Source organism: Homarus americanus, unplaced genomic scaffold (assembly GCF_018991925.1).
Source record: "Homarus americanus isolate GMGI-L3 unplaced genomic scaffold, GMGI_Hamer_2.0 scaffold11150, whole genome shotgun sequence".
NCBI classification, from domain to species: Eukaryota; Metazoa; Arthropoda; class Malacostraca; order Decapoda; family Nephropidae; genus Homarus; species Homarus americanus.
In genome coordinates this window covers 1,018,554-1,035,162 of record NW_024720555.1, presented here as the reverse complement: position 1 = coordinate 1,035,162, position 16,609 = coordinate 1,018,554, and the positions used below count along the sequence as shown (strand labels likewise).

General features: G+C 47.8%; 1 protein-coding gene across 1 annotated transcript in view; it reads left to right on the top strand.

The window, feature by feature from the left end:
• The window catches only part of LOC121860580 (F-actin-uncapping protein LRRC16A-like), a 185,545-nt gene that overhangs the window by 26,574 nt on the left and 142,362 nt on the right, over positions 1 to 16,609 (top strand).

The following is a 16,609-nucleotide window of genomic DNA, read 5'->3' as shown; positions in this document are numbered from 1 at the left end:
CTGAGTACTTTACATTTGTCGACGTTGAATTTCATCTGCCATTTTTCAGACCATTCGAAAAATTTGTTTAGATCTTCCTGTAGTTTTGCGGAGTCCTCGTCAGATTTGATAACAGGAGGAGGTGTTGGCTTCAGGAGTTAATAATGGAGGAGGTGTTGGCTGCGCACACACACACACACACACACACACACACACGGAGACACGACCTCAATTAGAGACGTTCACTTTTGTTAAGAGATAATTTTTCTGAATCTCGTCCCAGAAACGTAGATGACACAGCCAGTATTGTAATGTCAGGTAAAACAGCTCTCTCTCTCTCTCTCTCTCTCTGTTGGTTAGATCACTTAGGTCACTGATGGAAGATATCTTGTATGTGGGGGATGGTTTAGGTTGATGGGAGGGATGTGGGGGATGGTTTAGGATGGGGGGGGAGGATGTGGGATGGTGGGAGTGTGGGAGAGGTTAATGACCTTGTGTTGCTGTCACTGTGTGTGGGGGTGGCAGGCAGGCACCCAGGATCTCTCATTGATCACCACGCCTCTCTCTCTCTCTCTTTCTCTCTCTCTCACCAACCTGCCTCTATACCCCCCCCTTCCCCCACATCTGGCGCCACTACCTCAGCCACCGTCGTCGCCACAACAACTGGCGCCATAACTACCACACCCACTGGCACCACCACACCCACTGGACGACCTGCAGTCTCTCCTGACCTTTCATCCATCTCCTCCTCCTTGTTTCCTCCCCTCTCTTCTTCCTCCTTGTTTCCTCTCTCTCTGCTCCTCCTCCTCCTCTCTCTCCCCCTCCTCCTCTCTCTCCTCCTCTCTCTCCCTCCTTGTTTCCTCACTCCCCCCCTTTCTCCCCTTCCTCTTGTGACTGCCATTCATCATCTACACTCTCCACCTCCTGTTATCATTTTCTTCCTCCTTTTCACCTTTTTGCTCTTCTACCTTTTATTATCGTCCTCCTCTTTTCCCATCTCTCCCATCTCTTTTTCTCCCTTCTCTTTCAACAAAGTAACTGCAACAAATATCCAACAAAAATAACAAGAACAACAACAACAAAATAACAACAACAAAATAACAACAAAAATAACAAGAACATCAACGATAAGACAAAAACAAGAACAACAACAACAACAACAACAAGACAAAAACAAGAACAACAAAACAAAAACATCAAAGCAAAAACAACAAGACAAAAACAGCAACAACGACAACAACACTACATTAAATAGCGTTAAATCCAGGTTCCATTGAAGTCACAACAAGCGCTCCAAGACTCTTAAACACAGGAACTTGTCTTTGTGTGGGTAGGTGGGTGGATGTGTGGGTAGGTGGGTGGATGTGTGGGTAGGTGGGTGGATGTGTGGGTAGGCGGGTGGATGTGTGGGTAGGTGGGTGGATGTGTGGGTAGGTAGATGGATGTGTGGGCAGGTGGGTGTGTGGGTAGGTGGGTGGATGTAAGGATGTGTTAGTGGGAGGATGTACTGTGTGGGTTCGTGGAGATGTGGATACGTGGGTGGGTGGGTAAGGAGCCACACCATGAGCCAGGTGAGGTTATTAAGGCGCCCCACGTGTTGTATCTCCACCACCACAGTACACCAGGTGAGGGAGTGTGTTGATTAGCTGAGGTGACGTGGGTTATCTGGAGTACAACATCCCCCTCTCCTCACCCACCCTCCCCTGACCCTCCCCTGACCCCTCCCCCGACCCTTCCCCTGACCCTCCCCCGACCCCCTCCCCGACTTCCCCGACCCCCTTTGACCCTGACCCCTCTTTGACCCCCCCCCCTCCCTGACCCCTCCCCTGACCCCTTCCCTCCCTCCCTCTCATCCTTCCCATCCTTCCTCCACTCCACGGATTTAAGTTGGATAAGTTTAGGTTTAGGAGGGAGATAGGAAGGAACTGGTTCACAAATAGGGTGGTGGACGAGTGGAACAAGCTTACCAACTTTGTAGTAAGTGCTGGAACTAAAGAGGAGGCTGGATAGATTCATGGAACTCTCGACAGGAGCTGCCATGCACAGACCAACCGGCCTATTGCAGACTCCTTATGTTCTTACTCCACTCCCCCTCATCCTCCCTCTTACTGTCCCTCCGCTCTCCTCACTCCCACCTCTCCCCTTCCTCTCATAACTCTCACCACACTCCATTCCTCCAACACACTCTCTCTCCCTCTCACACACCCCTCCCCCCACCCCTCCACAGTGACCCCCAGCCTTCTCTAACAAGGACCTATAAATCCGCTGTATAAATTAAACCCATTTGACTTTATTTTTGGCTGCACACTTCGCCTTGGTGGTCGTCACTGTGTTGTCTTCACCTCCGCCTTAACTGCTGCCTTAAGTTTGGTCACCTAGCCTATCATATCATAACCTAACCTAACCTAACCTATCCTATCATAACCTAACCTAACCTAGCCTATCCTATCATAACCTAACCTAACCTAACCTAACCTAGCCTATCCTATCATAACCTAACCTAACTTAACCTAACCTGACCTAATCTAAACTAACCTAACCTTAACTAGCTTTACCTTACACTAACCTAACCTTACCTTACCTTATTAAAACCTAACTTTACCTTATTAGAACCTAACCTTGCCTTACCTAATCTAACCCAACCCAACCTGACCTGACCTGACCTGACCTGACCTGGCATATCCTAACCTAACCTGACCTACACCCCCTCCTCCCAGGTAATAGGCATAGGGTCGTTAATTTTCACGTGAATTAAACTTGTTGGTGGGATGAATAACGTCTTCAGGTGACCCCTATTAACTCGTTAAGGTGGTGTGTGTCCTTACCTGGCGGAGTGGCTCATTATTACACCTCTCTCCCTCTCCCCTCTCCCCCCCCCTTTCCCTCCTCCCTGTCCTCCACACACACACCAGTCTCTCTCCTCTCTCTCCCTCCTCTCCCTCCCTCCTCCTCCTCCTCCCCCCTCCCTCTCCTCCTCCCTCCCTCCCTACCTACCCTGCCCTCCCTCTTCCCTCTTCCTCCTCACCTACCCTGCCTCCCTCTTCCTCTTCCCTCCTCCCCATCCATCCCTCCCTTCACCCACCCTCCTCCCTTCTCTTTCCCTCTCTCCTACCTCCTCTCTTTTCCTCCCACACCCCTCTCCCTACCTCTCCACCACCAATCCCCCTTCCTCTTCTTCTGGTAGCTCGGGGAGGGGGGATCTGTCTTGTCTGTCTGTCTGTCTGTCTGTCTGTCTGTCTGTCTGTCTTGTCTGTCTGTCTGTCTATTCATCAAAACAACAACACAAGGACTGGGCGTATTGTGGTGAGGTCTCGTTTGGATGTGTCTGTATTGATGTAATAATAATAATAATAATAATAATAATAATAATAATAATAATAATAAATGTTTTGGAAGGGAAATGTGAGGAATTTAATAAACAAAAAAGGGAAAAATTTAATCAGATGCGAAAATGACTGTGGAGAGGTGACGGGAGGGGCAGGGGGAGGGGCAGGGGGGTGATGGAGGCTGTCGGGGAGATGAAAATAGCAACAGTTTATTGAGCCAGATAGTTTCTTTAGCCGGATAGTTTATTAAGCCGGATAGTTTATTTAACCGGATAGTTTATTTAGCCGGAAAAATACAAAATAAACAACAACAAATATAATTGCCTTGGGTGAGCTTTATTAGTGTGTTCTGGGTCTCTTGAAGGAAGGTACCTGATAAATACTGTACTCTATGTGTATATTATTTGTGTGTGTGTGAGTATAAGAATATATTTTAAATGCCACCACACCACATTACGCCACACCACGTCACACCACGCCACACCACATTACGCCACATTACGCCACACCACATCACACCACACCACACCAACACGACTCAGTTCTTTTATATGTGGCTTCATAACTCACTGTTGCTCTTGTCTCCTGGGTGAAATTTCCTGTTTTATGTTTCAGAGGATTTTGGTTTTGTTTTATGGTGTTTTATGGTTTGGTTGGTCTCTCTCTCTCTCTCTCTCTCTCTCTCTCTCTCTCTCTCTCTTTTTTACACATCCTACCTTGCCCTTCAATGCAATACGTCACACAAACACACACTTCTCCCCCTACCCCTCCCACACAAACACACACCTTCTCCCTACCCTCCACTAAACACACACCCCTCCCCCACCCCTTTCCCGAACCCTCTACCACACTCCTTCTTTTCTTCCCATGCCATACTTTCCTCCCCCTTCCTCTCCCCTTGCTCCCCCTTTTCCCCTCTCCCAGGTAGTACCTGTAGTAGTACTGATGGTCAACTTTCTCGGGATTCCCACGTGCTGAGTTCACTTATCAAAGTAAAGGGAAAAGTGGATAGCTTAGTGGTAGTGTGCTGTGGTGTGTGTAGTGTAGTGTAGTGTGGGGAGTAGTGTAGTGTGTAGTGTGGGGTAGTGCTGTAGTGTGTGGGGTAGTGTAGTGTGTGGGCATGTGTAGTGTGGGGTAGTGTAGTGTAGTGTGGGGAGTAGTGTAGTGTAGTGTAGGTAGTGTAGTGTGGGGTAGTGTAGTGTGTGTAGTGTAGTGTGGGTGTAGTAGTGCAGTGTAGTGTGGGGTGGGGTAGTGTGTGTAGTGTGGGGTAGTGTGGTGTGGTGTGGGTAGTGTAGTGTGTGTAGTGTGGGGTAGTGTAGTGTGGTGTAGTGCAGTGTGGTGTGGGTAGTGAGTGTGGTGTAGTGTAGTGTAGTAGTGTAGTGTGGTGTGGGGTAGTGTGGTGTAGTGTGGGGTAGTGTAGTGCAGTGTGGGGTAGTGTGAGTGTAGTGTGGTGTAGTGTGGTGTGTAGTGTAGTGTAGTGTAGTGTATTGTGTAGTGTGAGTGTAGTGTAGTGTAGTGTGTGGTAGTGTGTAGTGTGGGAGTAGTGTAGTGTAGTGTAGTGTGGGGTAGTGTAGTGTGGGGTAGTGTAGTGTAGTGTGGGGTAGTGTAGTGTAGTGTGGGGTAGTGTACTGTAGTGTGGGGTAGTGTAGTGTAGTGTAGTGTGGGGTAGTGTAGTGTAGTGTAGTGTGGGGTAGTGTATGGTGGTACAGGTGTGTGTGTTTGTTTTAGTTATTTTTCGTGTTTATTATTGTTTGTTGGCTTTGTTGACCCCTATATATGTATGTATGTATGTATGTACGGTATGCGTGTATGAATGTATGCATGTATGCGTGCTTGAGTACACATGTTGTCATTCATATTACCGCTATTTACTGACTGACTCACTCGCCCACTGACTCACAACTGGCCAGGCTGACTCAACACAATCAATTCTCGGTCACCCTTTGTGTACTTAGCTACAGCGCAGTTTCTCTTGTTCCGCATCCACTGTAGCGTGTTATTTACCTGTATTTTAGCTCTGTAATGCCTTATTTTAGCTCTAATGCCCTAGTTTATCTCTGTAATGTCTTATTTCAGCTGTGTTACACCTTAATTGCCTATATTTCTGCACTGTAACGCTTTATTTCCCAGATTTTATTACTGTAACTTTCATTACCCATATTTCAGCACTGTAACCCCCAAGATCTCATATTTCAGCACTGTAACACCATAATTACTCATATTTCAGCACTGTAACACCATAATTACCCACATTTCAACACTGTAACCCCTTAAGTACCTATATTTCAGCACTAACTCTGTATTTTTGTCATTTCAGGTGAGTGTTGACGAGAGTACAGTAGTGTTATTGTCCGTCAGTCTGTGAGTATGGTACAGTGTGCTGTTATGGTGTCGTTAACTAGAACACAATAGATCATTCAGCGGCTGGTTAGTTTGTCTGTCTGTATTGTGTTGGTTATTGTGAGGCGATATGTTGTGTTAACATGACCTGACCTGACCTAATCTAACTTAACCTGACCTAACCTAACCTGACCTGACCTAACCTAACTAATATAACCTGACCTAACCTAAACTGACCTGACCTAACCTAAACTAACCTGACCTAACTAATATAACCTGACCTAACCTAAACTGACCTGACCTAACCTAAACTAACCTGACCTAACTAATATAACCTGACCTAACCTAAACTGACCTGACCTAACCTAAACTGACCTGACCCTAACCTGATAAAGCCTAACCTAACCTATCTCCTCCCCCCCTTCCCTCCTCTCTCATTCTCCTCTTCCTCTCTTCCTTTTTCACTCTCCCTGCCCCCTCCCCTCTCCTCACCCCCCTCCCCCCTCCTCCCTCTTTCCCTCTCCTCCCCCACCCCTTTACCCTCCCCCCCCACCCCTCCTCCCCCACCCTCTCCTTCCCCCCACCCCCTCCTCCCCCACCCTCTACCTTCCCCACCCCCCTCTCAGGTGATAAGAAGGCCTGCCATCCCTCAGGTGTTGGGTTGTTATTTTTATTTTCCGGCAGTGGTGAAACTATGGTAATGCCTGAAGGTCTCTCTCTCTCTCTCTCTCTCTCTCTCTCTGTTTTTCTGTGTGTGTGTGTGTGTGTATAGCCATTGTCCCCCCCATACACACACACACACTGCTATCTTCCCATCACCTTCCAAGTTATAACACCCTGAGGCGCCTCCCCACCTCCTCTCCCCCTCCCTCCCCTACCTGCAGCTTCTCACCCCCCACCCACCCCACACTTCTCATCTTCACATTCCTCTCCGCCTCATTCCTCTTATTCCTCCTACACTTCCTCCCCCACCTGGCCATATAACACAGGTGGCCAAAAAAAACACAGGTGGCCATAAAACACAGTTGGCCGTAACACAGATGGCCACAACACTCAGGTCTCCTCACCACCTGGCCACAACACACAAGTGACCAGAGCACACAGGTCGCCTCACTATCTGGCCACAACACACAGGTCGCCTCACCATCTGGCCGCAACAAACAGGTCGCCTCACCACCTGGCCACAACACACAGGTCGCCTCACCATCTGGCCACAATACGCACCTGGCCACAATACACACCTGGCCACAATACACACCTGGCCACAACACACACCTGGCCACAACACACACCTGGCCACAACACAGCTGGCCACAACACACTTGTCCACATCTCACACCTGGCCGCAATACACCTAACCACAATACACACCTGGTCACAATACACAGGTCGCTTCACCACCTGGCCACAACACACACCTGGCCACAACACAAAGGTGGCCACAGCACAGTACTACAACCGTGGGATGTTTGTGGCCTCTACTGGTGTGGCCCCTACTGGTGTGGCCCCCTACTGGTGTGGCCTCTACGTGTGTATTTCCCTCCACCGTGTGAAAGTCTGACGGGGGAAACATTGTCTAATACTTTCCATTTGCCTCTCGTCATGACACCATCATCCTTCCTTCCTTCCTTCACTTCTCTCTTTCCTTCCTTCCTTCCTTTCTTCCTTCACTTCTCTCTTTCCTTCCTTCACTTCTCTCTTTCCTTCCTTCCTTCCTTCCTTCCTTCCTTCCTTTCTTCCTTCACTTCTCCTTTTCCTTCCTTCCTCCCTTCCTTCACTTCTCTCTTTCCTTCCTTCACTTCCCTTCCTTCACTTCCTTCCTTTATCCGTCCGTTCCTCCTTCCCATTTCCTCCCTCTCCCCCCTCATTCCACCCTCTTCCTACATTCCCTTCCTCCTCATTCCCGCCTTCATCTCACCTTCTCTCCCTCCCCTCCATTATTCCCTCCCTCTCCCTCCCTCCGTCCGTCTCCTTCCGTGGTCACTAGACTTAAGGGTGATGTAAAGTGCCTTCACCTACTGTGTTAACTACGTCCCTAATAATAATATTAATAATAATAATAATAATAATAATAATAATAATAATAAAATAATAATAATTATTGTTATAATAATATTATAATAAGAGTAAAATATTAATAATAATAAAATAATAATAATGATAAAAATAATAATAATAAAAATAATAATTATAATAATAATAATAATAATAATGATAATGGTAATAATAATAATAATAATAATGATAAAAAATAATAATATTGATATTCTTATTATTATTGTTTTTATTTATATTATTGTCATTGTTATTATTGTTGATATTATTATTATTATTATTATTATTATTATTATTATTATTATTATTATTGTTGTTGTTGTTGTTGTTGTTGTTGTTGTTGTTATTATTATTAAAGTTATTCGTATTTCTTAAGGAAGGTGTGTGTGTGTATAGTTAGTGTGTGTGTGTGTGTATAGTAAGTGTGTGTGTGTACAGCAGGTAGTCATGACGGTAGGAAGCAGGATCTTGGTCTCGTCGCGGGGGTGAAAACATGGTAATTAATCCAGTGACCCAGATGGCCGTGGGCGGCAGGTGGGAGCCAGATGGAGAGGACCTGGCTAGTGTATCTGGCTCCTCTACCTGTCTGTTCTTGAGAGACTTAGTTGATGGTTGGGAAGAGTCTGGTCGCTGCACCTGTCTTACTGTCTATGCTGTCTGTTTCTGTCTGTGAGGCTGTTGAAAGAGTCTTGGTGTACCGGGAAGTGTGTGTGTGGCATCACTTCCAGGTGTTCTTAATGCTAAATATAAGTACTACAGTTAATTGGTTCAGGTATACAGTACAGGTAAAGTGATCGTTTACCAGGTACAGGAATACAGTTGAGAGGTATGTATGTATAGATAGATAGATAGATAGATAGATAGATAGATGTATGGAGGGAGGGAGGGAGGGATGTAGGTTATGTAATGGTAATAATTGATTGTGTCATTGAGTGAGTTGGTCAGGTGTTCAGAGAGTTGATTGGCCGAGAGAATTACGTTCGTTTGTGTTTACCTGAGACGTTTGTTTAATATCTAGTCCGTGTCCGTTCTCCTCTTGTACGTTCTCCTGTGTGTTCTCCTGTCCGTTCCGCTGTGTGTTGTTCTTCTATATGTTCTCCTCTCTTAGCTACGGTTCACGTTATGTTCAATCCCTGGGGAGTGTTTATGTTATGGGGTCAAGGTAAGAGCCACTGGTGTCTTGTGAGTCCCACTTGTTGGTTCACCCTCGAGAGCTCCTTCAGGGTGTGTGTGCTGTCTCTTGAGGGGGACCTGTGAGAGTGGCTCTGAGGTGAGGCAATTATGACTTCCTAACCGTGTTGTTGTTCCGGCCGCTGGCGAGTGTGGAATGGCCTTCTCCTCCTCTCTTCCTCCTCTTCTTTCTCCTCTCTCCCTTTCCTTCTCCCTTTCTTCCTCCCCCTCTTCCCCGTTCCCCTCGTCCACCTCCTCCTACTTCATCCTCCATTTCCTACCCCTTCCCTTTCCTCCTCGCCCTATTCCTCTTACCTTTCCCCCTTCCCACCTCCTCCACCACCTTCCCCTTCAGCTCCTCCCCTTCCACCACACCCCACCCTTCCCCCTCTGGCGTAGCGTGAGACGGTGGGTGGAGGGGGCAGGGCAGGTGAGGCGCGGGGTTGGCTGACTGACTGACAGTACAGTAGTGAGTGAGCCTTGTTGTGGTACGCGCGTGTGTTGTTGTGGCTCCAGCTGATTCCTCTCCCCGGGCGCCCCACGTGCTCTCCCCGCTACCTTTGTTTACTACCGCCAGCTGACCTTTCCTCCCCCACCACGTTCCCCCTCACCCTCCCCTGGCCACAACCTGAGAGACTGTTGTTATTGTTTGTGATTGATCAAGATGAAAATGGAATCTGGAAAACACTTATGTATTATGATGTTATTATTTTAGTGATTGAAAATACACTAAGGACGCAGTTATATTTTATGGTTATATTATTATAGAACATTAAATGGGAAAAGGCTTGAATGTATATGATGTTGTTAATGTTTTTCGTGCCACTGATTACTGAAATATTGAAGGAAACTCTTTATTGAAATACTGTCAACCCTCTACCAGTGAGCTCAGGTGGATGGGGAAACGTCTTACTGGATGTTAAAGAAAATCTCGTGAATAACCTGGATGACTTTTGTTATGACTACAAGTTGTATTGACGGACCAGAGGAGTTCCCAAGTCACAGATGGAAAGTGTGTGTGTGTGTGTGTGTGTGTGTGTGTGTGTATGTGTGTGTGTGTGAAAGTCTAGAGTGCCTTTGTATTCAACAATAGTCACTATTAAGAACATTTATTGAGTCAAGTGAAGAGTTTGGGTAGTGTGTACAATACGTGATCCTGAGGTGAGTTGCCAATCAGTAAATAGAGTGGTAGAGGTGTCGAGTGATATTTTTTTACGATTTACGGACTGTCACGATCAGGGATCCAGTTGACCTGATGATTTCTCAGAGGTTAATAATTTGGCTAGACACGGTGGGGTCAGGGTGGGTCAGCTGGGGTCAGGGGTTGGTTGGTGGGTGGGTGGGGTAGTAGGGACATGCCTGACCCATGACACATTAAAATCAATCCCCCTTATGCTGACCCGCCCTCTGGTTCATAGTGATCAATCGTACATGGTGTTTGTTTGTTTATGTTTGGATACTGTGTTTTGATTGGCTGTGTTGAGACCCGCGTGGATAATGAGGTAATTAATGGCTGGTGTGTGACTCGGGTAAATTACTGTTATTAGTATTATTGTTTTTATACCTTAGTGACTTGAGAAAAACGTATTGGAGCGGTTTAATGCTCGATGTCCGTCCGTCCGTCCGTTTGTTTGTTTGTTTGTTTGTTTCTTCCTTCCGTCCTGTCCAGTTTTTTGTTTTATCTGGTTTAAGTTAGGTTAGGTTTGTAAACACACACACACACAAACATACACACTCACAAACACACACACACGCACACTCAGGTGGGCGGTGGCAGGGTTGTCGGGTGTAGCTCACGTGATCATTGGCGCAGGAACAGTTACGTCACGACCTGTCTGCTGGGGAACAGTTACTACTGGTGGTGTCTGTGGTAGTGAGTGGTGGACCGGGTGGTGGTGGAGGTGGTGGTGATGTTGGTGGTTGTGGTGGAGGAGAGGTGGTGGAGGAGGAGGTGGTGGTAATGATGGTTGTGGTGGAGGGGGAGGTGATGGTGGTTGTGGTGGAGGAAGTGGTGGTGATGTTGTTGGAGGAGGCACCACGCCCACCATCTGTCTGCTCCCTCATGTCATACCGCCTCACGCCCTTCACCTTACGAGTTGTCAGTTACCTTGTGTGTGTATGTATGTGTGTATGTATGTATGGGGGAGAGATTGTAGGTGCTTACGGACCCACGGACAACATATCACGGCCAGCAATATCACACGCTGAGGTCACTAAGGCGTGTGGTTGAGAGAGAGAGAGAGAGAGAGAGAGAGTATTGCGGCACTCATCCATAATAGACTGAGATACTCCCATGCAGTCACCAGGTCTCTCATAGGTGTAGCAGGTGACGCCCCTCTCATCCCTCTCCGCCCCCTCCTCCCAACGCCCCCTCCTCCCAACGCCCCCTCCTCCCCTACCACATGGGGTGCTCTTTGGGGGTGTGGCGATGGAGATAATAGGTCCCAGTCTTAATAGGTCCCAGTCTAAACTAAAAAAAAAACAATAAATTTTCGAGCCAATAGAGAGGGAGCACACACAGTTTCGGGGGGGCAGTAGTGTTGGCCTGTATATGTAAAGGTCAGTTAACGTCTTGGTCACTGTATAGGGCGGTGGTGGTGGTGCTGGTCCAATGTGAACACCAGCACGTAGAAACACACACACACACACACACACACAAGTTGTATACATTCTCTCTCTCCTAATTCCAGACCAGTTTTCCTTCATTTTTTTACTGTTTTCCTACGGCTTCCTTCTCCTCCTCCCTCCCTCCCCTCACTTCCCTCCCCCCCTCACTTCCCTCCCCCTCCAGTCCCTCACCCCTCCCCTCACCTTCGAGTTCAGGCACCAGCACCCACTTTCAGCGCCCCTCCCTCCCTCACAAGGCACCACCATTACCCACCTTCAGCGTCCCTCCCTCACCACCATCACCCACCTTCAGCGTCCCTCCCTCACCACCATCACCCACCCTCAGCGTCCCTCCCTCACCACCATCACCCACCCTCAGCGTCCCTCCCTCACCACCACCTTCAGCCTCCCGTTATCACCCGTTAGGGCAGTACTGTGTTGCCCTGTTTTGTTCTTGAAGGTTCTGTTGTAGTGACGCGTCTCCTAACTCCTGGTAATAAATGTCGTCAAATGTTGTTGTTTGTTTACTGTATGTGTACAGGCTGGTGCAGAAAAATATATAGACAGATAGTTTTTTGTTTTTTGTGGAGATAGAATGAATGTTTATAGTACAACAACAACATTAGGTTAGGTTAGGTTTGGAAATAGAGTAGTGGATGGGTGGGGCAAGTTACCGAACATCATCATTAACTCGAACACTCTGGGAAGCTTCAAACATAGGTTGGATGGGTATATGAGCGATAGGGGTTGGGTGTAAACGGGACTGACCAGTATGGACTGCAGTTTACTCCATTCTTGTGTTCTTAGGTTAGGTTAAGAGCTGTTAGGTTAGGTTAGGTTAGTGTTAGGTTAGGCTGAACACCTGAGACGGGGCAGTAGTGAGGGTTAGTGGCTGAACACCTGAGACGGGGCAGTAGTGAGGGTTAGTACCTGAACACCTGAGACGGGGCAGAAGTGAGGGTTAGTGGCTGAACACCTGAGACGGGGCAGTAGTGAGGGTTAGTACCTGAACACCTGAGACGGGGCAGTAATGAGGGTTAGTACTCGAACACCTGAGACGGGCAGTAGTGAGGGTTAGTGGCTGAACACCTGAGACGGGGCAGTAGTGAGGGTTAGTACCTGAACACCTGGACGGGCAGAGTGAGGGTTAGTGGCTGAACACCTGGAGACGGGGCAGTAGTGAGGTTAGTACCCGAACACCTGAGACGGGGCAGTAATGAGGGTTAGTACCTGAACACCGGAGACGGGGCAGTAGTGAGGGTTAGTGGCTGAACACCTGAGACGGGGCAGGACAGAGGGTTAGTACCTGAACACCTGGGACGGGGCAGTAGGTTAGTGCGCTGAACACCTGAGACGGGGGTAGTGAGGGTAGGTCAACACCCAGACGGGGTAGTGAGGGTTAGTGGCTGAACACCCGAGACGGGGCAGTAGTGAGGGTTAGTACGAACACCTGAGACGGGCAGTAGTGAGGGTTAGTACCTGAACACCTGAGACGGGGCAGTAGTGAGGTTAGTACTGAACACCTGAGAGGGGCAGTAGTGAGGGTTAGTACCTGAACACCTGGGACGGGGTAGGAGGGTTAGTGGCTGAACACCTGGGAGGGGGGCAGTAGAGGGTTAGTGCCTGAACACCTGAGGTGGGGGTGGTCTAGGGAATATAGGGAAGTCACTAACCTAACCTTTACCTAACCTAACCTAACTAATCTAACGTAAAGTGTTAATTTAGTTTATTTAAAAGACATGTCTTTATACTCTGTGTCTGAACCTTTTCCTTAGTCAGATTATTATTTCTTTTTTTCTCCCGGATACTTTAGTTGTTGACCTATGTGTGGGGAAGGTTCACCAGGTACTCGTGATATTTAGCTGAGGCACAGATTATGCTTGGTACGACTTCAAATGCCCCAGGTACTCGTGATCTTACCTGAGTAAATTAGATTATGCCTGAGTACGACTTCCCAATGCCCCTCACATACTATAGTCTATATAGTCTAGGCTATCTGAACCCTTCCTCAACCCTAGACTATAGAACTATTGCATCTTATGAGCTTCTGGGGAGGGAGAGGGTGAGCTAATTAGGTTTAAAGGTCCGTCTTACTCGCCTAAATTACGGGGGGGGTGTGATGTCATTGAGGTAAGTGAGATGTGGCTTGTTGTTGTTTATGGGTATAAGGGAGGAGGTCATAGGGCGTGGTAGAGGGAGGGATACAAGAGAGAGTTGTCCTGCAGTGGTTGTGTTTGGTCTTAAGTGTCACGCGAGATGGTGTGCTGGGGTGAGCAATGATCCAGGCTGCCATCCCTGCATGCTTGCCTGCTGCTTCACCTTGCACACAATGTAACGGGGTGCCTAATAAATTAACCCCAACGATAAGGGGGTCCAGAATCTGACAACCTCCTCCCACCACCACCTGCACCTAACACCACCAGTCACCATCACCTCCCACACCCACCACAACCACTCACCATCACCATCCACCTCCACCACATAATATCCCACACCTTCACCTGACCCTGAGTATGATAATATACAGGTAAAAGTTGTACCTGGCCACACTAATTTGCTCGATTAGAAACTTAACCGAGATTAACTCTAGATTGTAACCTGTTAACACAAGTAACCCTAACCCGACTAACCTAACCAAACCAACCTAGCTTAATCTCCGTAACAAGCCAACCCATCGTATCTCAATACCCTAACCCAACCTAAACCAACCCAAACCTAACCTAATCCCAACCTAACCTAACCTAACCTAACACTCGCGCCTCGGCCATTAGCTCTACTAACTATGACAAGTGGTGGAAAGTCGACGAGTCTTGCCCAATACTTGTGCTATGAAGGATGAGTCGACGTTTTACACAACCAGTTATTTATGTGACTTGATCAGATTGGCTTCCTGACCTGACATGCACTGGCTCCTGATTATAATACATACTGGAACCTGGACCTGACCAGCCCTTGACCTTACTAACACTGACCTGACTTGACTTGAACGCCACCCTGACCTGGCACCCCTGATCTGTACTGGCTCCCCCTGACCTGTGACTGGTCAGGATTATAGGGTCGATTAGGGATTAAGGTCCATAGGGATGGGGGAATAAGGATTACTATGATTGGGGCCCACTTTAGGGGTTAGATTACATTAGGGCCCATTATATCACGGGGGTTACATGATCAGTCACCCACATTACCAGGTGTGTGTGTGTGTGTGTGTGTGTGTGTGTGTGTGTGTGTGTGTGTGTGTGTGTGTGACGCAACGTGACGTAAACGATAACATGACAGGTGATGATGAAGCAGGTGTTACGAGTGTTACCTGGGTACTCCTTGTCACGTCACACACCACAGGTAACAGTAACATAACGGTGTCGCCTGGGAAATGTTGTTACGCCTCTCTGTCTCCAGTCACCCGTGGTGGTGGTATCGAACCTGGAGGTTAGGTACAGGCACTCAGTTAGGCAGGTGTCTGGGTGTTGTCAGGTGGTGATGTCACTTGGTAAAACTTCCAGACCTTGCTTGTCGACTCCACACCCCCTCACACTGATCTCTCACCTCACCTGTCGACCACACCCCCTCACACTGTCTCTCACCTCACCTGTCGACCTACACCCCTCACGCTGTCTCACCCTCACCTGTCGACCTACACCTCACACTGTCTCTCACCACCTGTCGACCTACACCCCCCACACACCGTCCCTCACCCCACCTGTCGACCCACACCCCCACACACCGTCCTCACCTCACCCTGTCACCTCCCCCTCACACTGTCTCTACCTGTCGACCCACACCCCCACACTGTCTTCACCTCGACCCACACCCCACACCGTCTCACCACCTGGTAACCTCACCCCGAAGGTTCTAAGCAAAGGATGATGTCTGGCCACACACAACAACAACACACACACACACATGATCCCCCTCCGCGGCGCCCACCTTGTCAATCACTCTCTCTCTGTCTGTCTGTCTGTCTGTCTGTCTGTCTGTCTGTCTGTCGTACGGTCCACAGCTTCTCATCTGCCGTAAATTACATGTAAAGAAAATGCTGAGAATTATTTATTTTACTGAAACCCCCCGTGGCGTTTATTGTGTGTGTGTGTAATAATAATAATAATAATTAACGGTTTATTGAAAGAGCTTGCAGCCAAGGCTGAAAATATACAGTTACATATTGGGGAATGTCAATTACAAATAATATACAAGGACATAAGGACACAAATAAGACATATAGTAACTTAGATGGGGATCAGCTCCAAACTACAGTCTATTTCAACATAGTGACAGTGTAGGAGCAGCACTGGGAGGAATACACATTTATTACATGTTATTGATAATTTACAATGGTTGGGACTGGGCTGTTCTTATAGCGACTGCTGTGCACGGCGGGCTGATGCGGTTGCAATGAACAGCACCTCGGACAGGATTCGGTGGTAGTACGGTGTCGGTGATGGTGTAGAAGCTTTTACCAAATTTGCAGATGAGGTCGTGGTGATGGTCAATGAGAGTCGAAAGGGCTGTGTGTTGGAGCGCTTCTGGATATGTGGAGTAGGAAAGAGAATAATCTGCATGCCCTCTTTTGCACTTAGGTGTTTACGTTGTGTGGCATTTAGGAGGAAGACCAGGTGGGGAGGCATAGGTGAGCTGGGAAGTAAATGTTGTGTATACACTGAGGAGCCTGGTGGAACCTGAGGGACTTGAGTCGGCGGAGGAGGAGGTGTGTGTGTGTGTTTGTGTGTGTGTGTGTGTGTGTGTGTGTGTGTGTGTGTGTGTGTGTGTGTGTGTGTGTGTGTGTGTGTGTGTGTGTGTGTGTGTGTTGTTGAAGAATGGAGGTTGAGTTAGGTCAGCTGAGCTGAGGTTAGGTTATATTTGGTTAGGGTTTGTATTTGGGTAGATTAGTCAGGTTAGGTTAGGGTTTGGGTAGATTAGGTCAGGTTAGGTTAGTGTTTGGGTAGATTAGTCAGAAGAAGAGTGTTTGGGTAGATTAGGCCAGGTTAGGTTAGTGTTTGCAGATTAGGTCAGGTTAGTTAGGTTAGAATTTAGGTAGATGGGGACAGGTTAGGTTAGCATCAGGTGGATAATCTACGTTGAAAATAAATTGGGGGTGAATCTTCAGGTGAGCTAAAAGACGATATGATGGGCGAGGG